This window comes from Heptranchias perlo, chromosome 20 (assembly GCF_035084215.1).
Source record: "Heptranchias perlo isolate sHepPer1 chromosome 20, sHepPer1.hap1, whole genome shotgun sequence".
NCBI classification, from domain to species: Eukaryota; Metazoa; Chordata; class Chondrichthyes; order Hexanchiformes; family Hexanchidae; genus Heptranchias; species Heptranchias perlo.
In genome coordinates, this window is record NC_090344.1 from 20,626,462 (window position 1) to 20,646,169 (window position 19,708).

The 19,708-nt window shown below is 44.1% G+C and overlaps 6 non-coding genes across 6 annotated transcripts; 4 read left to right on the forward strand and 2 right to left on the reverse strand.

The window, feature by feature from the left end:
- Positions 1–265: 265 nt before the first annotated feature.
- trnak-uuu (transfer RNA lysine (anticodon UUU)) lies at positions 266–350 on the reverse strand. Its single transcript is given in 2 exon segments — positions 266–301; positions 314–350. It is a non-coding gene; the product is annotated as a tRNA-Lys (tRNA).
- Positions 351–8,977: 8,627 nt separating this feature from the next.
- Positions 8,978–9,051, reverse strand: trnan-guu (transfer RNA asparagine (anticodon GUU)). Its single transcript has one exon. It is a non-coding gene; the product is annotated as a tRNA-Asn (tRNA).
- Positions 9,052–12,054: 3,003 nt separating this feature from the next.
- Positions 12,055–12,127, forward strand: trnan-auu (transfer RNA asparagine (anticodon AUU)). Its single transcript has one exon. It is a non-coding gene; the product is annotated as a tRNA-Asn (tRNA).
- Positions 12,128–13,265: 1,138 nt separating this feature from the next.
- trnaf-gaa (transfer RNA phenylalanine (anticodon GAA)) lies at positions 13,266–13,338 on the forward strand. The gene has a single exon. It is a non-coding gene; the product is annotated as a tRNA-Phe (tRNA).
- Positions 13,339–17,260: 3,922 nt separating this feature from the next.
- trnak-cuu (transfer RNA lysine (anticodon CUU)) lies at positions 17,261–17,333 on the forward strand. The gene has a single exon. It is a non-coding gene; the product is annotated as a tRNA-Lys (tRNA).
- Positions 17,334–18,351: 1,018 nt separating this feature from the next.
- Positions 18,352–18,424, forward strand: trnaf-gaa (transfer RNA phenylalanine (anticodon GAA)). The gene has a single exon. It is a non-coding gene; the product is annotated as a tRNA-Phe (tRNA).
- The last annotated feature ends 1,284 nt before the right edge of the window (positions 18,425–19,708 follow it).

Sequence of the window (19,708 nt, forward strand, 5' to 3'; positions counted from 1 at the left end):
TGTGAACCATTGGAACTTTCTGCCCAAGAGGGCTGTGGATGCTGAGCCATTGGATAGATTCAAAACAGTGACAGATAGATTTTTGGACACGAAGGAACTCAAGGGATATGGGGATTGGCCGGGGAAGGAGAGTTGAGGTCGAAGATCAGCGATGACGTTATCAAATGGCGGAGCAGGCTCGAGGGATTGAATGGCCAACTCTTGCTCCTTTCGCTGATGTTGGTCCGCTGGAAAAGCAGAACTTGCCAGCTGTTTTAAATTTTTTAGCCTGAACAGGGATTTGAACCCTGGACTCTCAGATCATTACCTGTGTTAAAAGTCTGATGCTCTACCGACTGAGCTATCCAGGCGCCCCGCTAAACTAGTTTCCATCATAGAGATTCATGGTGGGACTCTGAATTATCCCTGGCGAAGCCGAATTCGGGGGAATATCCCTTCTGTCGAATTTTCAGCAACGTGTTGAGGAGAATCCTTGTTTCTGTTGAACATGATGTAAGAAACATGGACAGTGAACTCGTGATTTTGCAATTCTTCTTGTTTGCACAAAATGTCTTGTCATTCGTTAGCACCAATTAAAAAAAACACTTCACAAAATGGCTCAAAAGCTAAACTTGTTCCACACGGGAGCTGGAAAACGCCTCTCGACCTTTCAGCCGATCAACAATTGAAAGCTGAATAATTTCACCCGATACACCGTGACACCAGGCAGCAGATTTGCCTCCCGAATATTCCCTACACGACACTTCAAACCGATCAATACCTGCTTCACGGAAAGAAGAATTGTGTTTTTGGTTCTTTGGATTTAAAGATCTCGTGCCAGCCGCTTTACCATTTCATCTATCACCAATCGCCCTCTCTCCCTCCAATAAACAAATAAACTCTCACCTGCTATTGCAAGATGGGAGGCCAGAGGAGCCTCAGTGCCCACATGGGGACATGAAGAAGTCGATGTGTTATGGAACCGGTTTTACCTTGAACTCCAGTCAAAATGTTGAGAAGGTTCAACTACTTTTGATGGCGCTGGAGTTCACAACCCCAGCATTTCTCGAGCGTATAATTATTGTAGAAATAACGCGCGCTGACCGATTGCACCACTGGAGCCGCGCACGGTCTGTGTCACCAGTGCTCCCATCAAACAGCTTCATCCTCGGTCTCTCAATTATCGCTTCGTGATCTTTCCCACACAGAAGCCTCCAACCAAGAGGCGATTCGTTAAACATCCGCAGCGACATTTAAAAGCCGTGGCATCTGAAACAAAACCCCAGACGATAAGAACTTTTAATTATATTATTATTATTAACTTAAGGACAATTATTTTGATGCTACTTTGTGGATTTGGGGAAATTGGGAGCTGAAACTAAGAAACTCTCTCTGGGCTGTCGGTGATTGAAGAGATGGGCGTTATTTCATTTCAAAACCGAGGCTCGGAACTTTCTGATGCAGAAGTTTGACAGAAGATTGTGGTTAGTGGCAGTTGACGGGGAGATCCGGAGGAGAGGGAGAAAAGTCAAAGTCACAGCTGTGACAGCTCAAGTGCTCTGCTTATCTGTAATATTTAGAAAGTAATGTAAAATACAGGACAAACCAGTTCGGTGTGGTTATTACTAAAAGTCCCGGGTTCAAAGACGGATTTGTGAAGAGGGAACGGATTTAAACGCCAGACCGAAATCATTCCCCATGAATCTGAAGCGTCTTGCGGAAAACGGCAGTGCGAACTGTTATGTTCGTGTCATGACTTGAAAGACCCTCCAATTACCGACAGTGTCTTTGAACGAGTTGTGCAGCCAAACCGCGATTGAAGCCGCTTTGCATTCGTCACACGTGTAGGTGACGATATTGAGGTTGATAAGGGTCGATTTCAATTATTTGAAATCTCACCACGTGACCCGAAGATTGACGGCAGAATCGAGTTTTTCCTGTAAGTCCTGAATTGAAGGGAAAGGCGCAACAAGCAGGTCGGAGAAATGAAGAGCAGAAAATGTGGATGAAACTTGCACGAGTGAAAATCCCTGTATGTTGGAAGACTCAATCCCCAGTGGTGGAGAGGATTGGTATTTCAAGCTGTTTCACAGCTCACACACACACCATTGGCTCATTTAATCACCTTCAACAACTCGATTACATCATCACTTAATCTTCTATACACAAGGAAATACAAACCTTGTCTGTGCAACCTGTCCCGCATAACTTAACTATTTTAGCCCCGGTATCATTCTGGTGAATCTGCGCTGCACCCCCTCCAAGGCCAATACATCCTCCCTGAGGTGTGGTGCTCAGAACTGAATGCAGTACCTTAAACGTGGTCTCAGCAGAGTTTATATAACTGGAACATAACTTACATCCCTTTGAATTCCAACTCCCTGAAGATAAAGGCCAACATTCCATTCGCTTTTGGGTTATTTTTTGTAAATGTCCCCTGACTTTTAGTGATTTCTGCACTTGGACCCGAAAACATCTTTCCTCCTACACAGTTCCTAGCTTCGAACCAGTTGAAAAATATTCTAACCTATCTGGCTTCGGTCCAAAGTTCATACTTCCCCATATTGAAAGATTGAACAGACTGGGGCTCTTTTCCATAGGAAAGAGAAGGCTGAGGGGTGACCTGATATGGGACTGCAAGATTATGCAAAGGTTTCATAGGTCAGATGCAGAACAGGTGTTTGAACTTTTGGTGGTGAGGATTCAAAAACTTGGGGCCATAAATAAAAGATAGTCACTAAATAATCCAATATGGCATTCAAGAGAACCATATATACCCAGAGACTCGTTAGAATGTGCAACTCGCTACATCAAGAAGTAGTTAAGACGAATAGCATGGATGCGTTTACGGGGAAGCTAGATAAACACATGGAGGAGAAAGGAATATAAGGGTTTGCTCATAAGGTTAGATGAAGAGGGGTTGGAGGAGGTTCGTCTGCAGCATAGACATCGGCAGAGTCTAGTTGGGCCGAATTGTCCGTTTCTGAGATGTACATTCTATGTAATTCTATGTAAGCTCCATCTGCCACAGTTTCACCAACTCACTTAATCTATCAATTTCCCTTATAACTTTATGCTCCGACCTGCACCACTCACTGTGCCTCCTAACTTGGTGCCGTCGACAAACTTGGATATACGGCACTCATTCATTCATCTACGTCATTTATGCATATAGTAAAAAGCTGATGCCCCGGTTCAGATCCCTGGGGGACACCACTAATCACATCCTGTCAATTTGAGCACAGATCCATTATCCCTGCTCTCTGTCTCCTACCTCCCAACCAACTCCCTACCCATGTCAATGGGTTGTTTTAATTTCCATGTGCTCCCATTTGTGTTAACAGTCTCTTATCTGGCACCTTATCGAATGCCTCTGGAAGTCAATACACATAAACACCCATAGACACTCCATTATCTACCACGTTATTATATTTTCAAAAAGTTCAACTAGTTTCGTTGGACTTGACTTCGTCTTTACAAATCCATGCTGGCTCTCTCTGATCAATTCCTGTGTATCCAAGTGCTCAGTCATTCTTTCCCTAGTAACAGATACTGGTAACTTCCCCACAACAGACGCCAGAATAATAGGTCTGTAATTTTCTATTTTATCTCTCCTCCCCTTCCTAAATAATGGAGTGACATTGCTAATTTTTCAATCCATGGAACAATTCCTGATTCAAGAGAGTTTTGAACGATCATGACTGAAGCATGTACAATTTCCTCACCTACTCCTTTTAATTCCTTGGGATGGTAACCATCAGGTCCTGGAGATTTGTTTATCTTTAGTCCAATTACTTTCTCCATTACCATTATTTTACTTGCACTGAATCCCCTTGATTTAATTTCAGTTTTCCTCGTGTCTCTGGGATATTATCCTCATCCTTTTCTGTGAGTATTTCGCAAGTCTGCCATTTCCTGAATTTCAATTACAATATCGCCCCCATCCGTCTTTCAAGGGCCCACATTACTCTAAGTCACCCTTGTTTCTCTTTTTACACTGTAAATGCCGTGAGAGTTGTCCGTATTTTCCTTCACAAGTTTTTCTCGTTTTCCCTTTTTGCACCTCTTAAGATTTTTTTTAAAATTTCAGCACCACGATAAACAACACTTCGCTGTGAAATTTGCTTCATTAGTTCTTCAGTGTCAGAGCGAGAATTGTCTGATCCTCTAAATTATTTAATGTAACAAACAAACACAAGCAAACATATCCATCCGTGTATCAACGCACTGATGGACACACACAGATAAACACAGACTGAAACGCAGGCAGTATCGGGATTCACAGGGAAACGGGCAAGCGAAAGAGACAAAGATGGAACAGTCTGAACCCCCAACAAAATGTGACGTGTGGCTGATAGATATTAATGAGAGGAGGTGAAAACCACAGCCAGGAATTTGCTCCGTGGCTTAGTTGGTTAAAGCGCTTGTCTAATAAACAGGAGATTCTGGGTTCAACTCTCAGCGGCGCCTTTATGTAATTTATGATGTTGCGTGAATCTGACATGCGAAAACAGACAGTGTGGTGTTTGTCCTTATTTGGAAAGCCAACACAGAATTGATCAAAATGTTTCTTCAAAAATGCCCTTTCAATTTTCAGATCGACCTCTCATGGAATGTGACCGTCGCACGTCAATGGAAGGACACGTTCTTGTCTCTGGGCTGGTTGAGGTCGGGGTATAATTCTCGATTCGAGAGTCGAAGCCCGAATTTAACCCGGGAATTTTGATCTTGACCTGCGGTTCAAACTTTTGCAAAGAGGGGAAAGAAGTCCCCAGATCACTCCACTTGAATCTCAAGCACCTTCGGAAGAAGTTCAGTTCAAACAATCAGGACTTCAAAGGCACCTCAATGACCTGCACTTTCATTGAACGAGCTTTGCTTACAATTGCATTCGACCTTGAAACCGCTCTGGGCTTTCATCTCACTGAAGCAGAGTGTGTCCGCTTTGTATCTGTGAGCATGTCGGTGACGAGGTTCGCTTTGATATTGGTCGCTTTCAAATTTTAAAATTTCACCAAGCATCGGGGAAAAGAAACCGAGAATCGAATTGTCCCTGCAAGTGATGAATTGAAGGGATTGGTGCTCCAAGCAGATCTGGAAAATGCACAGTGCAATCGCTCAGGAGTTCCAAATCCACCCTCTCGCCACTGGGCGATCATATTAACTGAGCTTTACCCTGGCCCAGTGTCACCGCGCTGAAATCGAGTATTTATCCGGCACGTTTCTCTTAACTTCATAGTTGCTGATTTAAGAGTGAAGACCGGCTCGTTGGATTTTCACTCCTGCAAGCTTCAATCATTCATTTTGGACTGACAGTAGACAAATGTTATATTGGTCACTGCAACCTCAAAGATTAGCTGAGTGAATTATTGGTTCAGTCGGTAAATTCTTCACCTGTCTCGTGGTGCTATTGTTTGACGCGAAGGTTTGATGGTTTGAGCCCTAATTTTATTTTCCCTAAGGATTCATCACCTCAAAGCTCCAGGGTTTCAATGTGTGTTTTGTCTGCAAGAAAATGTACCGTGATGATTGCCGGCTGAGCAGGGCTGATATTCCACCATTTACCCTGCGGTCGGAGAGCAGGCACATCAATCATATAAAGGAATGGAACATTGGCTTCACGGAAATCACAATTCATAACCCATTTATTTTAAGCGGGTTTATTTTAAATGAGTTAACGCCTGCCTTAAATGGTCGACTCAGGACTGTCAGACAAAGAGGTTAAATCTTCAGAGAATAATTACCACAGTCATTTTTAGACTGGATGCCGCACGGCCACTTTGCTATCAGTGAACAGAGACAAGAAAGACCAAAGTGCTGTTTGCCCCTCTCAGTGTGGCCCTGAAGGACTGTGTCCAGGTTGAAGTTTTGTTCCCACCGGACGATCCTGCCCCCAGATTGTCCTTTCTGAGCTCCAGTCAGGTGATGCTAAACACTCAGGTGGGAAAGACCAAAATCTACAACAAGATGTTTAAAACAAAGCTGATTTATTCAACAGATATCCAGAAAATTAAACTCCAGCCCAGTTATAGGGGTTATTAACATCAGAAGAAACAAACCCGAAATGTCAGAATGAAAATGGTTCAGTTCTGGATGGGATTAACAGCAGAATCCAACTCCTGCAGTCACTTTTGAACTCCCTGGTGTCTCAGCACGTGTGATGACTGAGTGAATCCCTTCCCACACACGGAATCATGGAATCATAGAAAATTACAGAACAGAAGGAAGCCATTCGGCCTATCGTTTCTGTGCCGGCCGAAAAAGAGCTATCCAACTTAATCCTACTTTCCAACACTTGGTCCATAGCCCTGTAGATTACGGCACATCAAATGCACATCCAAGTACTTTTTAAATGAGTTGAGGTTTTCTGCCTCGACCACCCTTTCAGACAGTGAGTTCCAAACCCCTAACAACCTGTCCGCTTTTGTGTATCCTGTTACTTTTTCACTGCTATCCGGAAGTCTATAAACAACTCCCACCAAACTCTTGTATTCTATTCTGTTACTCATTTCTACGCATAGCCTTTCCACTGCGTGCTCACCTTTACTGATATCTCTTCTTTCTTATGCAGTAATAGTATCCCTCATCAATATCGCTACTCCACCACCTTTTCCAATGTCCCTATCCTTTCCAAACGGCTTATAACTTGAAATATTTATCTCAGTCATGCCCAGTTTGTCGTCAGGTCTCAGTGATGAGCACTACGTCATGCACTATAAGCTTAATTTACGCTTCTAATTCACTTGTTTTATTTCTTATGCTACGTACATTAGTGTATAGAACATTTAATTGGGCATTGGAACTTGTCCGACCTTTATGCCCTGATGTTGTGTTTAACATCCTTGGTAAATAAGGTTGGTGAGCTGCAGACACAAGTGGTAACATGGGATTATGTTACAGTGTCAATAATGGAGACCTGGCTCAAACAAGCGGAGGAGTGGCCACTTCGATATTCCAGGCTACAACGTATTCAGGAAAGGCAGGGGAAAAAAGGAGGGGGGGCGGGGCTAGAGGGGAGCAGGCACTATTGATCAAAAATACTGTGACAGCGGTAGAAAGGGTTGACATGCTTAAGGGTTCAAAGGCAGAATCTATTTGTTTAGAATTAAGTAACAATTGAGGAGCTATTACGCTGCTGGATGCATTCTACAGGGGGACCAAATAGTGGGAAGGAGATAGAGGAGCAAATTGGCAGGTAAATTGGAGAAAGATGCAATAATTTTAGAGTAGTGATAAAAGGGAACTTCATTCATCAGAATATAGACTGCGAAATAGCAGTGTAAAAGTCAAAGAGGGCGAGCAATTCCTGAAATGTGTACAAGAGAAATTTCTTAATCCGTATGTTTTCAGCCCAACGAGGAAGGAAGCAGTGTTGGATTTATTTAGGGGAAAGAAGTGGGGCAAGTGGAGCATGATTCAGTGGGGGAGCATTTGCAGCAGGTTTAGTGTAGTTATGGACAATGCAAGGAAAAATCAAGTATGAAAATACTCAACTGGGAAGAGCGAATTTCAGCGAGTTGAAAAGTGATCGGGTCCAGGTGGATTGGAATCAAAGATTGGCAGGTAAAACAGTCAATGAGCAATGGGAGGCCTTGAGTGAGGAGATAGTTCTAGTGCAGACTGGACACATTCTTACTAGGGGAAAGGTTGGGCATGGAAAACTAGAGCTCCCAGGATGACAACAGAGTATTTGAGACAGCATTTTGTACATTCTGAACACCAATGTCCGGACAGGTGTGCCCGCGGTTATCAACCACAACCTCGTCACCTCCACGCTGACAGATAAAAAGGGGCCACATTCTGCTTCAGTGAGATGAAATCCGAGATCGGTTTCAAGGTCAATTGCAATTACAAGTAGAATGCATTCAGAGGACGTGAGATCATTGAGATACCTCCAAACACCCTGCCAGTTTGAACAGCAGCTGAAGATCAAAAGTTCGGGGGGGGGGGGGGGGAATGAGGGCTCGACCGGGATCTGAATCATGGATCTCTCACATGTTTCAAACAACAAACCCAAAGTGAAAATCATACCCCTAGACCAACGAGCCCGCTGGAAAAAAAAAAAGCAACAAGCAGTAGTTTCTGAGTATCAGCGGCCACTTTCCCCAAACCTCCCTTAAAGTACCGGAAATAAAAGTGTGTCCGTACATTAGTGAAGAATCATAAAGCCAATTTCTTCACTGTTGAGTTTTGTTTAGGGCTCCTGACGCTGATAAAAATGATTGGGGACAGTTGATGAGTTAATGGTTGTAAAGGCGCAGATACTCCGGTGTAACGGTGCAGATACTCCAGTGTGAGGGTGCAGATACTCTGGTATGAGGGTGCAGATACTCCGGTGTGAGGGTGCAGATACTCTGCTGTAAAGGTGCAGATCCTCGTATTTAAAGGTGCAGATACTCCGTTGTAAGGGTGCAGATACTCTGCTGTAAAGGTGCAGATGCTCGTATTTAAAGGTGCAGATACTCCGTTGTAAGGGTGCAGATACTCTGCTGTAAAGGTGCAGATGCTCGTATTTAAAGGTGCAGATACTCCGTTGTAAGGGTGCAGATATTCCGGTGTAAGGGTGCAAATACTCGGATTTAAGGGTGCAGATACTCGGATGCAGGGATTTGTTGCCGCGACTGAAATGCGGCTGAGAACTGTTATTATCCAAGGCAGCGCTGCAGGATCCTTTCATGATCTCTCACAAATCAACTGAAACCCATCGGAATGTGAATACAATTTTGCGTTTCCAAAATAAAAGGGAGTGACATTCATTGTGGAAACAGTCTGGTGTCGCTCACTGCAGAAATATCCATGTCAGAGTGAAGCGCCTCTCCTGCAACCTTCGGACCTTGTCTGTCAAGAAGAATTCTGATTTCGGCGAAGCCAATCACAGGTTAAATGGTGGAAGATCGGCCGTCCTCAGCTGGCCATCGAAAGCGGGCATTTGTTTTGCAGCCAAAACAAATATCAGAAACCATGAAATGCGATACCATGAAGATAAAAGTTACCCAACCGTCCCTGGGTGGGCTCGAAGCAACAACTTTTCGGTTAACAGCCGAACGCGCTAACCGATTGCGCCACAGAGACGGCACACGAGTATTATTGAACCACTGATTCAACGAGCTAAAAATTCAGGTTGCAGCGATGACTACAACCTCTCTCTGCTATCAGTTTACTTTTCCAAAATAAAGTGTGTGAAGTTTGCACGAGTGAAAATCCGTGCTCTATTATTCCTGAACATTAAACTCACTTTGCCATTAAACACCTGTATGTTGGAAGACTCAGTCCCCTCGTGGTCGAGAGGATTGATTTATCGAGCTGTGATTCGCCATTCTCTGTTCCAGTAATATTCAGGTTTGCTGAAAATGAGATGAGATGAAATGAGCAGGTCCGACGAGCAGGTCTGTGACACTACACGGTGTCTACAAAGTTGTCTCTTGCACTTACAGTGAAGCGGACGGCAGTTTTCACTCTTAAACCAGTAACCATGATGTTAAGAAAAAGTGTGGCCGAGAAATACCCGATTTCAGCGCGGTGACACTGGGTCAGAGTAAAGTTCAGTTCATGCGATTGCCGAGTGGCGAGAAGGTGGATTTGGAACTCCTGTGCGGCTGCACTGCGAGTTGTCCAGATCTGCTTGGAGCGATATTCACTTCAATTCATCACTGACAGGGACAATTTGATTCTAAGTTTCTTTTTCTCTGCTGCTTGGTGAGATTTCAAAAGTTGTAAACGACCCACACCGACCCCAAACTCGTCACTTCCACTCTGACAGATGGAACGCGGTCACACTCTTCACTTCAGTGAGATGAAAGCCGGGAGCGATTTCACGGTCGAATGAAATGGCGAACAAAACTCATTCCAAGAAAGTGCAGGTCATTGAGGTGCCTTTAAATTCCTGATTGTTTGCACTGAACTTCTTCCCAAAGCGTTTGAGATTCACGTGGAGCGATTTGGGGACTTCTTTTCCCTGTTTGCAAAAGTTTCAACCGCAGGTCAAGATCAATAGTCGAGGGTTGAATGAGACGCCTTCCTGAAATTTGAGAACCAGGGAAGCAGACTTTAGAGCAAGGTTCTGTTGATTGAGAAAAAGCAGATAAAATATTCATTCCGGAATGATCCAGAATCTGATCAGCTCGAAAAGTAACGGTTACCCCGTGATTTGAACACGCAGCCTTCTGGTGACGCAATAATTCATGAAGATAGAAGCAGTAAGTTGAAAAGTGGGAATTGATCGATTCAGTGAGTGGGCAAAACTGCGGCAAATATAGTTCAATGGGGGGGGGGGGGGGGGGAGAGCGAGGTCATCCACTTTAAATCTAAGAAAGATAAATCAGAATGCTTTCTATATTGTGAGAAACTGGGAACTGTGGAGGAGCAGAGAGATTTAGGGGTCCAAGTACAGAAAGCGCTACCAACGAGCGTAGAGGTACAGAAATTAATTAAAATGTCTAATGGACCGTTAGTACGGCCGGTTAACTCAGTTGCTTGGAGTGTGTTGTAACGCCTTAATCACGGATTCGATTGTTATACTTTACTTTATTGATTTCGGCTTTTAATCACTTTTAAAATCGAAGCTTTACAAAAAAATATATAAAGACAGATTCGAGGGGACAGTTTTTTGAATAACATCCATTGTCACTTTGCCCCTGGACCGGAGAAACACGTCTTTCTTTTTATTCGGGTTTTTTTGGCAACTTACCCTGTGGCGCAATGGCGAGTGTGTTGGACTTCTACTTGTTTTGTTTGATAAGCCATTCAAAGGTTGTGGATTCGAGTTGCAACGGCGTTGGATTTTAGTTCGGGAGCTGGGAAGTGAAATTTTGCAGCAAAACCGCAACAGAATCATTAATGTCCGTCAAGGATGTGAAACTGCCCCGGACACTTCATCTTACACAAATGGCTCCAGTCACACCCGAATTCATGATTGTTAAACCACTCTGAGCTGGATTGGCGAAACTCTCTCAAGAAGGAGACTCAACATCTGCTCAGACCGAAAGTCAATCTGCTGGACTTCCGGCTCTGTCAGACTGCATGTTCCTTCAGACAGGTTTCTAACTGGACACGTGCATCCTGCTGCCGTGGCAGCATTGGTGCTTGAGGGGCAGAATTGTTGCTTGAAGTCATTCTATTCCTGTAAAACTAGCTCCTGGAGTGTAGGATGGAAAGTATCATGGCTGAGCGGTCTCTGGCGCTGGTTCAAAGCAACCTTTTGCATTAACATTCATTATCTCGCATATCTTGGGTTCGAATGTGTGTCTTGTCTGCCAGAAAATGTACCGAAAACATTGCCAGATGAGTGCGTCTGATTTTCCACCATTTATTCTGCGGTTGGATAACAGGCATCTGAAAAATATCCAAAAAAAAACGAGATTGGCTTGAACGAAGTCGGAATACTTCTTGACAGAGAAGGTTCGAAGGTTGCAGGCGAGCTCCTTCAGACTGAATCGCACTGACATGGATATTTCTGCAGTGAGCGACATCAGACTGTTTCCACAATGAATGTCACTCCCTTTATTTTGGAAAAGTGAAATGGTATTCACATTCCGACTGGTTTCAGTTGATTTGTGAGAGATCGTTAAAGGATCAATCTCCGGTGAAGACGGCCTTTTTCTCTCTCTCTGTTGGCCGAATCCAAAATGAAATTGGAGCTGGACTAATCATGCAAGAAATCAGGAATCACTTCAGCAAACAAAATACGGCCGAAAGCTGGAACTCTCTCATCCCAAAGGATGTGGATTGTGGCTCAATTCATAATTTGAAGTCTGAGATTGATAGATCGTTTTTCGATTCGGGTACCAAGGAATATGAGGCCAAGACGGAGAAACAGAGATGAATTGCAGATCAACTCATGATCGAATTGAATGGGGCAGCAGGTTCGAGGGGCTGAATGGCCTTCTCTTGTCCCGATGTTCCTATACTGCTCAGCGCGGGACTGGACGAATGGTAAAAGACATCAGACTAACTCCAGAATGAAAAAACGGGTGTTCAGAAGTAGATACCCTGAGATTGTGGAACGAACTGAACTCCTGCAGCAAAGCCAACAGCTGTCTTTCTGCAATAATAGGATGGGGAGAATTTCAGCAGTCGGCCCGGCTCGCTCAGTCGGTAGAGCATGAGACTATTAATCTCAGGGTCGTGGGTTCGAGCCCCACGTTGTGCGATTTGTGTTCTACTTTTCACACTGGGTGATAAAAGTTTCAAAATGCAACTTCTTCTCTCCAGATTCAAACCAGGCACAACCCTCAGCTGTGTGAAATGAAATCGTGAGCGTTGCCAAATGTCCACAAACTCCCGATTCTACCTTCTCGTTCCCTCCACACGGGACACGGACAGGTTATCGGTTCAATCGGATTCATTTTTTGCTGTTATTAAAAATGTTGAAGGTCAGAAAATGTAATATTGAGGAGATGCCAACTCTGGAACAATTCACCTCTCTGATGCCTCCTGATCCCCCCTTACCCTATTTGATTCTCCCTGTGCTCCTTATCATCTCTGATACGCTCTGTCTCTTACCTTCTCCGATACCCTCAGAGAGTCCATGATCCACTTTGAACCTTGTCAGCGCCATTCACCTGCTCTGATACCTATTGATTGCCCCTAACACAGATGCGCCCTGAGCCCCCTTACACTCTCCCATACTCGGCAGTCCTTCCCCTCTCTCAGATCTTAATACACTCTCTGATGCCATCTGACTGTCCCTTCCTCTCTCTGAGCCCCCTTCCACTCTCCGATGCCCTCTGATAGTACCTTCCCCTCTCTGAGATGCCCTTGCCCCAATTGATCACCACGAATAAGCGATTCGACGGCCTGAGGCCTTGTCAGGACCCATTACCGTCCCTGCTATCAAATTGAGGTGTAACTTCACAGGTGGATCTACCGGTCTGTGTTAAGGATGAGATCCAGAGTTTGATCGGTCGCTGCTGCTTCCGCCTCTGAGAGCTCTATCGGCGGTCGGTACCGATCTTCCTCCTATAAACTGGGTGTGGATGGATGAGTGCGCTGTTGATTAATAAACATTGGTGGTTCATGTTTGACAGCAATGTTTATATATGAACTGTGGGTGTATCTCTATGAGTGTGATGTTTATATATGAACTGTGGGTGTATCTCTATGAGTACGATGTTTATATATGAACTGTGGGTGTATCTCTATGAGTGCGATGTTTATATATGATCTGTGGGTGTATCTCTATGAGTGCGATGTTTATATATGAATTGTGGAATGAACAGGAGGGGCAATTCCTCCTGGGGTTATATTTTCTTCCACGACAATAACACAAAGTAATGGTTGAATGTAGAGCCGAAAAAGCTCAGTTGGGAAAGCGTGAGACTGAAGATCTGAAGGTCCTTGGTTCAATCCCGAGTTTCGGCAGTTTTTGGTTGTTTCCTTGCTTCGATTCTCGCATTTATTTGCAGTGAAATTTAATTCCCGCCACTGAAGGATTTGGGATTGAATAGAGAGACATCAAGGATGAGAAATATTTATATCGTTTGTATTTGGCTGTTATTTCTTTGTTACCTTCTGCCTTTTTCTCATGGTTTTGTCTCACTCGGTGCCAGGTGACCATTTGATTTGTCCTAAACTGATCCATTTTCCACATCTCGGGGCGGTCAGACCCGCTCTGACTGTTTGTTGCTGCTGATGATCATTAATGGGAACAGGCCGCGAGTCAAACGTTTAACTGCAAATTGGAGAAAGACAAATTAAAAGAAAGACGTGTTTATCCTGCCCAGGGGCAAAGTTACAACGGATGGAATTCAAAAAACCGACCCCGTGAATTTTTCTGTGGATTTTCTTTGTAAAGCTTCGATTTCAAAAGTTACAAAAACGCGAAATAAATAAAGTAAATTACAAGAATCGAGTCCGTGATCATTATGTTACAGTATACTCTTTGCAAACGAGTTAACCGGCCGTACCAACGGCACATTAGGCTGTTTAATTAATTTTTGTACCTGCAGCGATTTCTGCACTTGGACCCCTAAATCTCTCTGCTCCTCCACAGCACCGAGTTTCTCACCATTTAGAAAATACTCTGATTTATCTTTCTTAGATTTAAAGTGTATGACCTCGGTCTTCCCCACATTGGATACAAAATTGGCTTGACGACAGAAGACAGAGGGTGGTTGTAGAGGGTTGTTTTTCAAACTGGATGCCTGTGTCCAGCGGTGTGCCTCAGGGATCGGTGCTGGGTCCGCTGTTATTTGTTATTTATATTAATGATTTGGATGAGAATTTAGGAGGCATGGTTAGTAAGTTTGCAGATGACACCAAGATTGGTGGCATTGTGGACAGTGAAGAAGGTTATCTAGGATTGCAACGGGATCTTGATCAATTGGGCCAGTGGGCCGATGAATGGCAGATGGAGTTTAATTTAGATAAATGTGAGGTGATGCATTTTGGTAGATCGAATCGGGCCAGGACCTACTCCGTTAATGGTAGGGCGTTGGGGAGAGTTATAGAACAAAGAGATCTGGGAGTACAGATTCATAGCTCCTTGAAAGTGGAGTCACAGGTGGATAGGGTGGTGAAGAAGGCATTCAGCATGCTTGGTTTCATTGGTCAGAACATTGAATGCAGGAGTTGGGATGTCTTGTTGAAGTTGTACAGGGCATTGGTGAGGCCACACTTGGAATACTGTGTACAGTTCTGGTCACCCTATTATAGAAAGGATATTATTAAACTAGAAAGAGTGCAGAAAAGATTTACTAGGATGCTACCGGGACTTGATGGTTTGAATTACAGGGAGAGGTTAGACAGACTGGGACTTTTTTACCTGGAGAGTAGGAGGTTAAGGGGTGATCTTATAGAAGTCTATAAAATAATGAGGGGCATAGATAAGGTCGATAGTCAAAATCTTTTCCCAAAGGTAGGGGAGTCTATAACGAGGGGGCACAGATTTAAGGTGAGAGGGGAGAGATACAAAAGGGTCCAGAGGGGCAATTTTTTCACTCAAAGGGTGGTGAGTGTCTGGAACGAGTGGTACAATTTTGTCTTTTAAAAAGCATTTGGACAGTTACATGGGTAAGATGGGTATCGAGGGATATGGGCCAAGTGCAGGCAATTGGGACGAGCTTAGTGGTATAAACTGGGCGACATGGACATGTTGGGCCGAAGGGCCTGTTTCCATGTTGTAACTTCTATGATTCTATGATTCTATGAACTCTATTTGCCACAGTTTTGTCCACACACTTAATCTATCAATTCCCACTTTTCAATTTCCTGCTACCATCTGCGCTACTTCCTGCGTCACCAGAAGGCTGCGTGTTCAAAACACGGGGTAACCGTTGCCTTTAGAGCTGATAGGGTTCTGTATCGTTCCGGAATGAATGTTTCATCTGCTTTTTCTCAATAAACAGAACCTTGCTCTAAATTCTGGTTCTCTGGTTCTCAAATTTCAGCAAATCGTTTCATTTTGCCCTCGACTTTTGATCTTGTGCTGCGGATGAAACTTTTGCAAAGACGGAGAAGAAGTCCCCAAATCGCCCCACGTGTATCTCAAACGCTTTGGGAAGAAGTTCTGTGTAAACAATCAGGAATTTAAAGGCACCTCAATGACCTGCACTTTCATTGAATGACTTTTTTTCGCCATTGGAATCGACGTGAAATCGCTGTCTGCTTTCATCTCACTGAAGTGGAGAGTGTGGCCGCCTTGTATCGGTCAATGTGTTAGTGACGAGTTTGGGGTAAGCACGGGTCGCGTTTATTTCTGAAATCTCACCAAGCACCGGGGAAAAGAAACTTAGAATCAAACTGTCCCTGTAAGTGATGAATTGAAGGGAATATCGCTCCAAACGGATCTGGACAATGTGCAGCGCAGCCGCACAGGAGTTCCAAATCCACCCTCTCGCCACTCGGCAATCGGATTAACTGAACGTTACTCTGGCCCAGTGTCACCGCGCTGAAATCGAGTCTTTCTCGGCCACATTTTTTCATAACATAATAATTACTGGTTTAAGAGTGAAAATTGTCGTCCACTTCACTGTAAGTGCAAGAGACAACTTTGCAGACACTGTGTAGTGTCACAGACCTGCTGGTTTGTCCTGCTCATTTCATCTCATCTCATTTTCAGCAAACCTGAATATTACTGGAACAGAGAATGGCGAATCACAGCTCAAAAATCAATCCTCTCTTCCACGAGCGGACTGAGTCTTTCAACATACAGGTGTTTAATGGCAAGGTGAGTTTAATTTTCAGAAATAATACAGCACAGATTTTCACTCGTGCAAGCTGCACACCCTTTATTTTGGAAAAGTAAACTGATTGGAAGAAAGCTGTTACATTGAGTGCGGCAACCTGAAGCTTCAGCTCGATGAATTAGTCCTTGAACGTTTGCAAGTTCTGTTTCTGTGGCGCAATTGGTTAGCGCGTTGAGCTGCCAACTGAAAAGTTGGTTGTTCGAACCCACGACAGAACGCTGAAGCAAACTTTTACCTGAACATTCATTGTCTCGCATTTCTTGGGTTCAAGTGTGTGTCTTGTCTGCCAGAAAATGTCCCGCAAACATTGCCAGCTGAGTGCGTCTGATTTTCCACCATTTATTCTGCGGTTGGATAACAGGCATATGAAAAATATCCAAAAAAACGAGGTTGGCTTGAACGAAGTCGGAATGCTTCTTGACAGAGAAGGTTCGAAGGTTGCAAGCGAGCTCCTTCACACTGACATGGATATTTCTGCAGTGAGCGACATCAGACTGTTTCCACAATGAATGTCACTCCCTTTATTTTGGAAAAGTGAAATGGTATTCACATTCCGACTGGTTTCAGTTGATTTGTGAGAGATCGTTAAAGGATCAATCTCCGGTGAAGACGGACTTTTTCTCTCTCTCTGTTGGCCGAATCCAAAATGAAATTGGAGCTGGACGAATCAGGCAAGAAATCAGGAATCATTTTAGCAAACAAAATACGGCCGAAAGCTGGAACTCTCTCATCCCAAAGGATGTGAATTGTGGTTCAATTCATAATTTGAAGTCTGATATTGCTCGATCGTTTTTTGATTCGGGGACCAAGGAATATGAGTCCAAGACGGAGAAACAGAGATGAATTGCAGATCAACTCATGATCTAATTGAATGGGGCAGCAGGTTCGAGGGGCTGAATGGCCTTCTCTTGTCCCGATGTTCCGATACTGCTCAGCGCGGAGCTGGACGAATGGTAAAAGACATCAGACTAACTCCAGAATGAAAAAACGGGTGTTCAGAAGTCGCTACCCTGAGATTGTGGAACGAACTGAACTCCTGCAGCAAAGCCAACAGTTGTCTCTCTGCAATGATAAGATGGGAAGAATTTCAGCAGTCGGCCCGGCTAGCTCAGTCGGTAGAGTATGAGACTCTTCATCTCAGGGTCGTGGGCTCGAGCCCCACGTTGGGCGATTTGTGTTCTACTTTTCACACTCGGTGATAACATTTTTAAAGTGCAACCTCTTGTCTCCAGATTCGAAACAGGCACAACCCTGAGCTGTGTGAAAGGAAACCGTGAGCGTTGCCAAATATCCACTCCCTATCGATTCTACCTTCTCGTTCCCTCCACATGGGACACGGACAGGTTATCGGTTCAATTGGATTCACTTTTTGTTGTTATTAAAAATGTTGAAGGTCAGAAAATGTAATATTTAGGAGATGCCAACGCTGGAACAATTCGCCTCTCTGATACCTCCTGATCCCCCCTTGCCCCATTTGATTCTCCCTGTGCTCCTCATCATCGCTGATACGCTCTGTCTCTTACCTTCTCCGATACCCTCAGAGAGTCCATGATTCACTTTGAACCTTGTCAGCGCCATTCACCTGCTCTGATACCTATTGATTGCCCCTTACACAGATGCGCCCTGAGCCGCCTTACACTCTCCCATACTCGGCAGTCCTTCCCCTCTCTCAGATCTTAAAACACTCTCTGATGCCATCTGACTGCCCGCTCTCCTCTTTGAGCCCCCTTACACTCTCTGATGCCCTCTGATAGTACCTTCCCCTCTCTGAGATGCCCTTGCCACAATGGATCGCCACTAAGAAGCGATTAGACGCCCTGAGGCCTTCTCAGAAGAAATTACCGTCCCTGCTATCAAAGTGCGGTGTAACTTCACAGGTGGATCTACCGGTCTGTGTTAAGGATGAGATCAAGAGTTTGATCGGTCGCTGCTGCTTCCGCCTCTGAGAGCTCTATCGGCGGTCGGTACCGATCTTCCTCCCACAAACTGGGTGTGGATGTATGAGTGCGCTGTTGATTTATAAACTTTGGTAGTTTACGTATGACAACGATGTTTATATATGAAATGTGGGTGTATCTCTACAAGTACGATGTTTATATATGAATTGTGGAATGAACAGGAGGGGCAATTCCTCCTGGGGTTATATTTTCTTCCACGACAATAACACAAAGTAATCGTTGGGTACAGAGCCGAAATAGCTCAGTTGGGAGAGCGTTAGACTGAAGATCTGAAGGTCTTTGGTTCAATCCCGAGTTTCGGCAGTTTTTGTTTGTTTACTTTCTTCTTCCTTGCTTCGATTCTCGGATTTATTTGCAGTGAAATTTAATTCCCGCCACTGAAGGATTGGGGATTGAATAGAGAGACATCAAGGATGGGAATTATTTATATCGTTTGTATTTGGCTGTTATTTCACTGTTACCTTCTGCCTTTTTCTCTTGGTTTTGTCTCTCTCGGTGCCAGGTGACTATTTGATTTGTCCGAAACTGTTCCATTTTCCACATCTCGGGGCGGTCAGACCCGCTCTGTCTGTCTGTTGCTGCTGATGATCATTAATGGGAACAGGCCGCGAGTTAAACGTTTATCTGCAAATTGGAGAAAGACAAATTAAAAGAAAGACGTGTTTATCCTGCCCAGGGGCAAAGTTACAACGGATGTAATTCAAAAACGGTCCCCGTGAATTTTTCTGTTGATTTTCTTTTTAAAGCTTCGATTTCAAAAGTTACAAAAACGCGAAATAAATAAAGTAAATTACAAGAATCGAGTCCGTGATCATTATGTTACAGTATACTCTTTGCAAACGAGTTAACCGGCCGTACCAACAGCACATTAGGCTGTTTCATTAATTTTTGTACCTGCAGCGATTTCTGTACTTGGACCCCTAAATCTCTCTGCTCCTCCACAGCACCGAGTTTCTCACCATTTAGAAAATACTCTGATTTATCTTTCTTAGATTTAAAGTGTATGACCTCGGTCTCCCCCACATTGAACACGATTTGCCACAGTTTTGTCCACACACTTAATCGATCAATTCCCACTTTTCAATTTCCTGCTACCATCTGCGTTACTTCCTGCGCCACCAGAAGGCTGCGTGTTCAAAACACGGGGTAACCGTTGCCTTTAGAGCTGATAGGATTCTGTATCGTTCCGGAATGAATGATTCATCTGCTTTTTCTCAATAAACAGAACCTTGCTCTATATTCTGGTTCTCTGGATCTCAAATTTGAGCAAATCGTTTCATTTTGCCCTCGACTTTTGATCTTGTGCTGCGGATGAAACTTTTGCAAAGACGGAGAAGAAGTCCCCAAATCGCCCCACGTGTATCTCAAACGCTTTAGGAAGAAGTTCTGTGTAAACAATCAGGAATTTAAAGGCACCTCAATGACCTGCACTTTCATTGAATGACTTTTTTTCGCATTGGAATCGACGAGAAATCGCTGTCGGCTTTCATCTCACGGAAGTGGAGAGTGTGGCCGCCTTGTATCGGTCAACGTGTTAGTGACGAGTTTGGGGGAAGCACGGGTCGCGTTTATTTCTGAAATCTCACC